Source organism: Pipistrellus kuhlii, unplaced genomic scaffold (genome assembly GCF_014108245.1).
Source record: "Pipistrellus kuhlii isolate mPipKuh1 unplaced genomic scaffold, mPipKuh1.p scaffold_m20_p_2, whole genome shotgun sequence".
Taxonomy (NCBI): Eukaryota; Metazoa; Chordata; class Mammalia; order Chiroptera; family Vespertilionidae; genus Pipistrellus; species Pipistrellus kuhlii.
In genome coordinates, this window is record NW_023425515.1 from 13,730,511 (window position 1) to 13,742,241 (window position 11,731).

An 11,731-nucleotide genomic window follows, 5' to 3' on the forward strand; every position below is an offset into this window, starting at 1 on the left:
GAGAGCTGCAGGTCACCCACAAAAAGCTGCTCTGCCTCTCTCCACAAGCCAGCTGCTTATATTGGGTAAGAGGCAAACATTACGTGGGAGAGTAAGCATTGCAGGCATGGGAAAGTAGACAAGGCCTAATGGTTACAGATTACAGGCCACGGGGACGGGAGTGTGTCATGGAGGGCAGGTGCCTCCAGGCACCACCTCTGGAACCAGTAGTGGCTGGGGTTGCAAAGGGTAAGTGAGGCCCTCTGAACTAGATCATTTTAGGCACAGGGCTGCAAATCTTTAATCTTTCCACAATGGTAGGCAGTTCTTGGGAAAGGAGGATGGACTGCATTCCGATGTTAACTCCCACGCCCCAGGGTCAAGGACTCTCAGCCAGGTTAGAATGTGCTTTCTCTAATAAGAACAATCATGGTTAACAGAGCATGATTAGTATTTTTATAATTATGGCTAGTCCCTAATATTGTATTTCAACCCTAGCACTATTTTTTTTTTTACTGCAGAAAGAAATTAACTATTTTCAAAAAAATATTTTTATTCAGCTTAATTTCAAGGTCCCTAGGATAAAAAATAAATAAATAAAGCATGCATCCATGATTCTCACAAATTAAAAAAAAAAAAAAATGGCATTGGAATGAGTTATTTTTCCCTACTGAGGTTAATGCAATCTATACAAAAAATTTGATACTTATATTGTCATGGTTCTGATTTCATTTCCAGTATACTTTCTTAAAATATATTTTTAAAGTATAAAAGTAATTATTTTCATGGTACTAAATCCAATTCCAGTTCTTTTTTTCATCATTTAGGATACTGGCTACCAGTTCCAGTCAGGGAAAAATAAAAACCTCTTGTGCAGGCAAAGCCAGAATATTGAGACTGGTGCTTGAAGATACAGAAAGGTTTATTTATTTAATCCACATGTGTCAAACACAAGGCCCGCGGGCCAAATCCATCCCGCCAGGCCTTGCAATGTGGCCCGCACCACGCTGTCATCACTGCACTCCGCTGCGTTTCCATCACAATGACAGTTTATGACTGTTCAGTAAACCATTCGGCCCGCGATTTAGGCGGAATTTTAGATTTTGGCCCCTTCTCTGATTGAGTTCGACACCCCTTGATTAAATTTTAATCAAACCAAGAGGATGAGGAGCAAGATTCTCAATCCCCCTCTCTCAAAAAAAAGCAAAATAGAGAGTTTTTATGCAAGTAGGGAGTAGGGGAGGAGGAGATCCAGAGAGAAGTCTGTGTTTCTTTAGTCACAGATAACACTTTTTCCTATCAGACTCTTGGGTGTCAGCAGTTGGCTGCAGCTACCTTGAAGACATTCCTTCCTTCTCCCAAACAAACTCGTAAATTTTCCTGAGACCCTGAAGTTGTCTCCTCCTGCTGGACAAAGAGACACCACATCAGCAACCTGGGACTGCATTTGTGAGACCGAAAGTTGAGCAGGAAGAGAGATTGAACACATGAACAAAGGCCTAATTAAGAATTAAGAAAGAACTCTTACCATTTGCAACAGCATGGATGGACCTGGAGAGCGTTATGCTAAGTGAAATAAGCCCGAGAAAGATAAGCACCACATGATCAAATTCATATTGGAATCTGATGAACAACAAACTGATGAACAAAAATGGATCCAAAGACAGAGAAACACGGAACAGAATGTCAAACCTCAGCAGGAAGGGAGGGATGAGATGGGTGGGCAGAGATCCAACAAGGAACTTGTATACACATATATGCATAACCAATGGACACAGACAATAGGGTGGTAAAGGCCTAAGGTCGGGGACCTGGGCGAGCTGGGAGAGATCAATGGGACATATATAATATTTGCAATAATAAAGATTAAAAACATTAAATTATTTAATTCTAACTGCCTAGCATGAGGGGCATCAAAATTGCAAGCTCAGCTCTGTGCTTCAGTGAGTGACTAAGGGTCCTCCCTATGGACAGGAGAGTTCACAGAAGGGTGCTCCAACCTCTTTACAGAAACAATCACCAACCTTGTAGGAAGATTGTCTGGAGGTACCTTTGTTTGACACCATTTCCAACAGGAAGTCCTCCCTCTTTTACATCACATTTGTTGTACTCACTGTCCTTAAAGCATATCCAAAAATACCAAAATCAAGGAGGTGGCTGGTATCATCAGGGACATATACTGTATATTTGTTTTGTATTTGGGGTTATAAACTAGACTATGTTATTCATTCTGGCACTTACGTTGTTTCAGCTTAGGTCATTGGCAGCTCATTCAGATGGGCTCTCCCTCACACAGACCTCTGTCTCCTTAAGATTGGTTAGTATTGCCGAAACTGGTTTGGCTCAGTGGATAGAGTGTCAGTCTGCAGACTGAAGGGTTCTGAGTTCTTTTCCGGTCATGGGCATGTATCTTGGTTGTGGGCACAATCCCAGTAGAGGGTATGCAAGAGGCAGCTGATTGATGACTCTCTCTCATCAATGTTTCTCTCTATCTCTCTTCCTTCCTCTCTGTAAAAAAAAAATCAGTAAAATATATTATATATAAAAAAAAAGATTGGTTAGTGTTGAGGGATAGTAGGGCCCAGACTCTTCTATCCCCTTCAGATCTGATGGCAGACAGCTTGTACTCACTCCCGAGGGTGCTCAAATCCTGCCAGTTTCAGCGGCTTTCCAATTTGTTACTAAGACTACAGATGAATACACGTTGGTAAGGTCTGCTCTATTGTTTCACTCGGCTTCCTCCTGCACAGAGGCTGCTGCTGCTGCACAGGCCTTGGAGCTGTTGGGGTCTTGTGTCCACTGCTCATCCTCGGAGGTTTGTGCAGCACTATGCAGGGTTAGCTCATAGTTGGCTTCCTGGTATGTTGTCCATAGTTTGTTGGTTTTATTAACCAAGTTTCTCTGTGAGTTTTCATGGGGACATTGAAAGGTTTGTAAAAGCTAAAGACTCATAGTGGGATATTTAGCACATTTTTTTCCCTAGTAACTGATAGAATAAACAGCTAAAAATTAATAAGTAGAGGAGATTTTGGAAAAATAATAAAATTCATTTAATTTATACAAATTGAAACCAGTATCAAGTAATGTCATAATACACCGTCATTTCAAGTACACATGGAACTTAAAAACAAACAAACAAAAACAACTCTTGCTTATAAACAATTTTTATCACATTTAAAATGATGGAAGCTATGCATAATCTTTGGCTACAGTGGAATTAGGCTAGAAGTGAATAACATGATAATTCAAAAATCCCATTTTTTTAAATAAACATATAACTAAATAATTCATGGTTAAAAACATAATTAAAAATTAGAAAATATTTCTACTTAAATAATAATAAAAACACCACATACCAGTACAAGAAAAAAACGTGTGGAAGGCAGCTAAAACTGGTCTTACAAAAGAGTTTATAACTAAAATGCATGCATTAGAAAAGAAGCAAGGACAGATATCAGAGGAGGATCTAGAATAAAAACAGGCCTGAACAGATAATTTTTGCAACTTCTACTAAGGTACTTGCAAATTAAGTCAAGCACTGCCACCCAGTGGCAACTTTTGGAATTTGAGATTCAAAAATCCACTTGGGAACAGTAGCAAAATACTGCTTTTTTGACCAGTTGATTATTGTGCCTTGGTGCAAAAAGCTTCCAATATAGAAACTCACCATGTAATGTTGTGGGTTGATAAACAATTTGATTTGTGTAACTTAAGAGAGACTTCCTGATAAATATGGCACAACACAGCAGAGCTCTTTGATAGCATGGAAATTGTATGTAGGTGAAATGTCTGGAGAAATACATAGATGGGTTTAAGTTAGTCTGCTATGTTTTCTATGTGTTCATTGTTTCAACATTTCCCTGTCTTCTTAAAGGATTAATTTGCTATTTTAATGATTTAATTTTTTTCCCATTATTGAGCTATTACTTTTATATTTTTAGTGGTTGCTTTAAGAGTTTACAATATGCTTCCTTATTTTATCAATGCAAATTTAAATGATAATGGTACACACAACTAGTAAGAATTTTTCAATTTTTTTCCTTCTCTCCTTTTAGATTATTTTGGCCCTATATTTTGATTCCACATGTATTATGAACTCAACATAATTTTAAAAATATTTTTTATTTATTTATCTTTTGAGATATTGACTCAAATGATTAACTTTCTAAAATTCTTCATTCTTTTTTTATAGATAAAAGTTTTTTATTATTTTTATTTTGTCAAAAAACTATTTCTATAATTTTTTTTCAATGTAAATTTGCTTGCAATGAATTCTGAACATTTTTTCTGAGTAAAATTTTAACTTGCCCTCATTTAATAAAATATTTTACTTCAAAGGAGTTAATGGTTTGATTGTTTTTTTCTCCAACACTTTTAAGAATGATCTGTCTTCATACATGTCTTCTAATGAGAAGACTGTGGTCATTCTTATCTCTGGTTGGTTTGAAGACTTGCGTTTTGCCACTTTTTTCCCCAGCAATTTGATTATGAGGTGTCTTGCTTTGGTTTATATTTTTATTATTTTGGTGGGATTAATTGAGCTTCCTGAATCATTCAGTTTATAGTTTTACTCGGATTTAGAAAAATTGTAAACCTTTCTAACTTCAGATAATTTATCTGTCTCCCCCTACTTCCATAACATATCTGCTATCACTTTCTGGAAATTCAATACATATATTAAACTGCTTGATATTTTCCCAGTGGTCTCTTTATTCTTTCCTCTCTGAATGTTTTATTTTGAACACTTGCTATTGTTACTCAACTTCACTGATCTTTGTCCTAAGTTCAAAATCTGGTTTAGTAAATATTCAACTTCCTTCTGCTTAAAAATTGTCTTGGTTATTCTATGTTTTTTGAAAGAAAAAAAAAGAAGAAAGAAAAAAAAATCAAGCAAACAAACAAAACACACACACTGATAAAAGAATGTAAAAAACAAACCCCGACATCCCCCCCCCCAAAAAAAAAAGAACAAACATCAAAAGCCTTTGGAATCTGCTTGTCAGTTTTCCCAAAAACTTTTTCTGAGATTTTAAGTCAGATTTCATTACATTTATGGATTATTTTTAGGACAATGTTTATATTAAAAATAATGCCTTTTTCAATTCATGTACATGGAATATATCTCGATTTATTTTCTAATTTCTCCCAGCAGTGTTTTGTAGTTTACAACATCAAGGTTTTACAAGTCTTTTGCTAGATTTAATTATAAGAATTTGATTTTTTGGTTGTTATTGTGAATGGGTCATAATGTTTTAATTATATTGTCCAATATTTCTTATAGTATAAAGAAATATATTTGATATTTTAATATTGAGCTTATATATTAAGACCACTAAATTCACTTACTAACTCTGACTTATAAATTCCATAGAAATTTCTTCTAACATGCAATATCATCGTCCAAGAAAGGCAATTGTCTTTCTATTTTTTTATTTTTCCAATATGTATGACTTTGATTTCCTTGTCTTGTCTTACTGCATTGATCAAGACCTCCAGGACAATGCTGAGTTGAAGTGATGAGAGGGATCTTATTTATTTTTCTTGATTTTAGGAATAAATAATTTTATGTTTTACTATTAAATTTGATATATTAGATCTAACTTCCTCATAAATACCCTTGAAAAAGTTAGATAAATTATTTTCTATTATTTGTTTGGTGAGGGATTTATAATTATTACTAGAGGCCCAATGCACAAAATTAGTGCACTGGAAGGGTCCCTAGTGGCTACTGGCCACCAGCCAGGGCCTCTCTCCTTTCCCCCAGCTGGCTCTGCCTCCTGGTCAAACTCCCAGATGACCTCCCAGTGTAGGGGACAATTTGCACACCATGCTTTTATTACATAGGATTATCCAATGTTGAATTCATTCATTTATGTCTTTATTTATTTTAATATATTTTATTGATTTTGTACAGAGTGGAAGGGAGAGAGACAGAGAGTTAGAAACATCGATGCGAGAGAGTCATCGATCAGCTGCCTCTTGCACACCCCCTACTGGGGATATGCCCGCAACCAAGGTACATGCCCTTGACGGGAATCGAACCCGGGACCCTTCAGTCCCCAAGTCGACGCTCTATCCATTGAGCCAAACTGGTCTCGGCAAATGTTGAATTCATTTAAATGCTTTTTCTGCATCTTTTAAGCTTATCATATTTTTATTATTAAAGCACTTCCATTAACACACTTGTCAAATGTTAAAACAATATGCATAATTAATGTTAATTCCATTAGTGATACATATAATAAAGTTGGGTTCTATGTGCTAACATTGGGCTTAGAATTAGTATTTGCTTTTATGGGAGATTTTTATCTGTTACTTTCTTGTTTTTCTTAAATATATTTTATTGATTTTTTTACAGAGAGGAAGGGAGAGAGATAGAGAGCTAGAAACATCGATGAGAGAGGAACATCGACCAGCTGCCTCTTGCACACCCCCTACCGGGGATGTGCCCGCAACCAATGTACATGCCCCTGACCAAAATCGAACCTGGGACCTTTCAGTCCGCAGAACAAAGCTCTACCGCTGAGTCAAACCAGTTTCGGCTTTATCTGTTACTTTCTTCTCTTTTACTGGCCTTGTCAAATTTGGAGTTCAAGTCTGCTGGTCACATAAAATGATTTGTAAAATACTCCACCTATATTTTTTTTCCTTCTTTGAAAAATGTGTATAAGACTGGCATCTTTTCTTTCAGTGGTTTGAAGAATTCAAAAGTGAACACATCTTGAGTGGGGTTTTTATTGTAGAAAGTTATTAAAATTGCAGATTAAATATCATTTATAGTTATGTTGACATCCAGCTTGTTTAAAACTTATTCTTAGATGACTTTTTTTCCCCCGGAGATTTATCCATTTTTTCCAAAATTTTAAATTTATTGACATGATATTGTTTATAATATTTTTTTAATGATACAGTAGAACACTCTAAAGACACCACCAAAAAACTACTAGATTTAACAAATGAATTTGGCAATGTAGCAGGATACAAAATTAACACCCAGAAATCAATGGCGTTTTTATACACCAGAACTCTCAGAAAGAGAAACTATAAAAGCAATCCCATTTACCATTATAACAAAACAAAAAAATTAAGATGCTTAGGAATAAACTAAACCAAGAAGGTAAAAGACTTGTATTCAGAAAACTACAGGACATTAATAAAAGAGATAGAGGAAGATATAAACAAGTGGAAGAATATACCATTTTTATGAATTGGTAGAATCAATATCATTAAAACACTCATATTACCCAAAGCAATCCACAGATTCAATGTAATCCCTATGAAAATATCAACAGCATATTTTACAGATCTGGAACAAATAATCCAAAAATTTATATGGAACCAAAAAGACCCTGAATAGATCCCAGCAATCTTGAGAAAGAATAATGAAGTTGCTGGGATCATAATACCAGAGATTAAGCTATACTTCAAAGCCACTGTAACCTGAACAGACTGGTACTGACACAAGAACAGGAATATACATCAATGGAACAGAATAGTGAACTCAGAAATCAATCCAAGCCATTATGCTCAATTAATATTTGACAAAAGCATATAATGAATTCAAGACAGTTTCTTTAATAAATGGTGTTAGGATAATTGGACAGGTACATGGAATAAATAAAACTAGACCACCAGCTTTAACCATACATAAGAATATACTCAAAATGGACCAAACACTTAAATGTAAGTCATGAAACCATAAAAATCCTAGAAGAAAATATAGGAAACAAAATATCAGCCATCTCATGGAGCAGAACTTTCACTGATACACGGCCTAAGGTAAGAGAAACAAAGAAAAAATAAACAAATAGAACTACATCAAATTAAAAAGCTTCTACACATAAAAAAAATAAAAATAAAAATAAAAAATAAAAAAACAGGATCAAAATGAAAAGGTAACCCACTGTATGGAAGAACATATTTGCCAATGATACATCTGATAAGGCGTCAATTTCCAAAATATATCAAGTATTCAAACGTCTTAACAAAAAGAAGACAAACAACCCAATTTAAAAATGGACAGAAGACCTAAATAAACACTTCTCCAAAGAGGACATAGGAATGGCCAAGGAACATATGAAAACATGTTCAATGTCACTAATAATCATAGATGCAAATTAAAATGACAATAAGGTGTCATCTTACACCTGCCAGAATGGTTATCATCAATAAACCAACAAACAACAAATGAGAGTGTATGGAGAAAAAGGAACCTTAGTACACTGCTTGTGGAAATGCAAACTGGTGTAACTACTATGAAAAGCAGTGTGGAGTTTCCTCAAAATATTAAAAATGAAACTGCCATTTGACCCAGTGACCCCACTTCTAGGAATAGAGCCTAAGAAGCCAGATATACCAATCAGAAAGAATATATACACCCCTATGTTCATAGCAGCATTATTATTTTTTCTTCTTTTGAAAAATCTTTTATTGTTGAAAATATTCATAGCAGCATGATTTAAATAGCTAAGATCTGTAAACACCACTCAGAAAGAATACATGCACTCCTATGTCCAAAGCAGTGCAATATGCAATAGCTAAGATCTGGAAACAACTCAAGTTCCCCTCAGTAGATGAATGGATTAAAAACTGTGTTCCATTTACACAATAGAATACTATGCAGCTGTAAAAAAGAAGGATCTCTTACCCTTTGAGATAGCATGGAGGGACTTGGTAATTATTATGCTAATTGATATAAACCAGTCAAAGAAATACAAGTACCTCAGGAACCCACTTATTCATGGAATCTAATGAACAAAATAAACTGATGTATAAAAAAGATCCAGTGACATGGAAGCAAGCAACAGACTGGTGTATTTCAGAGGGAAGTGGGGGAGAGGCTGACAAGTGATTAGTCAATGAATTTATATGCACATATGCATAACTAATGGACAGACAAATAAGACCTAGGGAGGGGATGGGAACATGATTGGAGGTGGTAAATGAAAGTAAAAGGGGGGCATCTTTAATACTCTCAACAATAAAGGTAAAGTTAAAAAGTAAAATAAAATGGCATTAGAATCTGTAGTGGTCTTTTTCTTATTTCTGTTATTTATTTTTTTACAAGCCACTTAAGGATTTATCAATTTATCAACCTTTATAAAGTGGTGTAGTCTTTTGTTGATCCTTTTTATATTATGTTTATTTTAATGTCATTAATTATATATTATGTTTATTTCAATGTTATTAATTAATCCTCATATTTTTATTATTTCCTTCTACATTCTTTGAGCTTTATTTACCATTTGTAATTGTTTGATATGGGTGAGTGCATTACTGATTGATTTTCATCTTGAGTAATAATATCAAATGCACACTTTAAAAATATATATCATATATGGAGAGATACAGAGACAACTGAACAACTTTTCAACTTTCTAAAGTTTGATGGCAATAGATTAATGAGGAGTGCTTTCATGATAATATTATATTTATTTTCTTATCAAGTGGTTTTTATATCTTATGATGAGTATATGAATGATTCCATAATTACAGGAACATAATGTTGTCGCATCTTTCTGGTTTTTGTACAAAAATAATTTTAGCACTACTGGCTTTCAGCAGAGAGAAGGAAATTCAGGCTTTAATCAAGGACAAATAACATGATGTACAAATAATGGAAATGCCCTGGATAAGACCTTATACAATAATTCCAATGAGACATAGCAGTGGAAATTGCATGTTTAATCAGCAATTTGACAAAAAAATTATTATTCGTATTATATTTTGCAGATAAAAATATCTATCACATTGTGTTCATACTATCAACCAATAGTTATACAAAATCAAACAACTTGTTTGCTGGGATTTGCTGAATAAAGCCATCCCATATGCCTTTACTGTATAATATTTATACATAGGACTTGCTGTACAAACAGTCCTATCATTTACATAATGTTGCCACATCTTTCTGGTTTTTATACAAAAAATAATTTTAGCACTACTTGTCTTCAGCAGAAAGAGAGAAAGATTTTCAGTCTTTAGTCAAGGATACAACTGCAAAAAGTAGTTGTTGTTGTTGTTGTTTTTTTTTTTGTTTGTTTGTTTGTTTGTTTTTTCAGAAAGTAGGCATTTTGGAGACTGTGGATGTGTTCTGTATCCTGATTATCCATGTGCTACCATCCATAAAACTGCAATAAAATTCTAATTTTTAATGCATGTTCATTTAAAAAATGAAATAATTTGAGTGTCACTTCTGGCCTTGGTGAAAACAGACAACTTCTCTTTTTAAACAATGGCTGAAACACCTGTTTTTATATCTGGGATAATGGCAAACACCCTTAGGGGAGAGAAGAGTAAAGAACAAGGTCAGTCACACAATTGTGTCAGCCTTCTGTCTGAAGGAAACTTGCAGATCATTGTTTGGGTAATTGATCAGAATTGAGGAGGTAGAAATGGAAGTTCAGGGAGACTGAGGCAGCTGGAAGCCATAATGTAGAGCTCTGGACAGGATAAAATGTTTTATTAAAAAAGAGCTTGAGCCGGCACTGGTTTGGCTCAGTGGATAGAGCGTCGGCTTGTGGACTGTAAGGTCCCGGGTTCGATTCTGGTCAAGGGCATGTACCTTGGTTGCGGGCACATCCCCAGTAGGGGGTGTGCAAGAGGCAGGTAATCGATGATTCTCTCTCATCGATGTTTCTAACTCTCTACCCCTCTCTCTTCCTCTCTGTGAAAAATCAATAAAATATATTTAATAAATAAATAAATAAATAGCTTGAGAACAATATATAGGGCCATCCTAGACCAGCTGAACAATGTGCCATGTAAGGGGGGACATTACTCCGTGAAGCCAGCAAATAAACAGGAGCTGTAAGCTAAACCGATTCCACAACCCAAAAAGGGTGCCTAGTTGCCTGAACTCCATGCAACCTTTTCTTCCCCCCACTTTCTTAAAACTGTGCAGTCACTGATCCTAGAGCTCAACAAACCTGAATAAAGATAAATAGGAAGAAATTACCGAAAGGTACAGACATCACAACCAAATTGCTGAAAATCAATTATTGAAAGAAGCCTGGGGGAAAAACAATACAGTATATACAGAGATACAAAACTTCACTGAAGAGCAAAATTTTCAGGAATTAGATAAGCTAGAAGGTGACCGAATGACATAAAGGATTTGAGAAAAGGACAACTAAAATCATATATTCAGCAAAACTATCTTTTAATGTAGCCTAGACTGCCCTGGCCAGTGTGGCTCAGTTGGGTGAGCATCACCCCCATGCACCGAAAGTTTGCCTATTCAATTCCTACAGTTTGTGATGCCACCAATTCCAAAGATAGTTTCCAGGTCCCTTGGATTCTAACCACTTCTGTTGAGAAGGAAACCCCTATTTGTAACAAACTGCTGTTTGGAATTTTCTGCTGTTATTCTTAGGTAAAGTGTTGCTTTCTAGTCTGCTTTAGCCTGTTTGAAGAAAGATGATAATAAACTTAGCTGTATGACCTTGTAGGCCAGAGACTAGATATGACCATAATCTTAATGCCATGCCAGGTGCATTTTTTAATTGGATAGAATTGTATTGTTTTCAAGGCCAGCATCAAGATAACCACTAAATGCACATAGGGCTGGCTCTTTAATAAAAAGGGAAGTTCTGCTTGTAGCTTTGCTTAGAATTTGAAATCATTTTCTCTAAGCCCATCGCACGATGAATAAACTAAGTCTCTCCAAACTCTCTTTCTGCATTGTTTGATTGTTCGGGAACTCTGTAACACTGTCTGAAAATGACACACATTAATTTATATCTGATCCCTT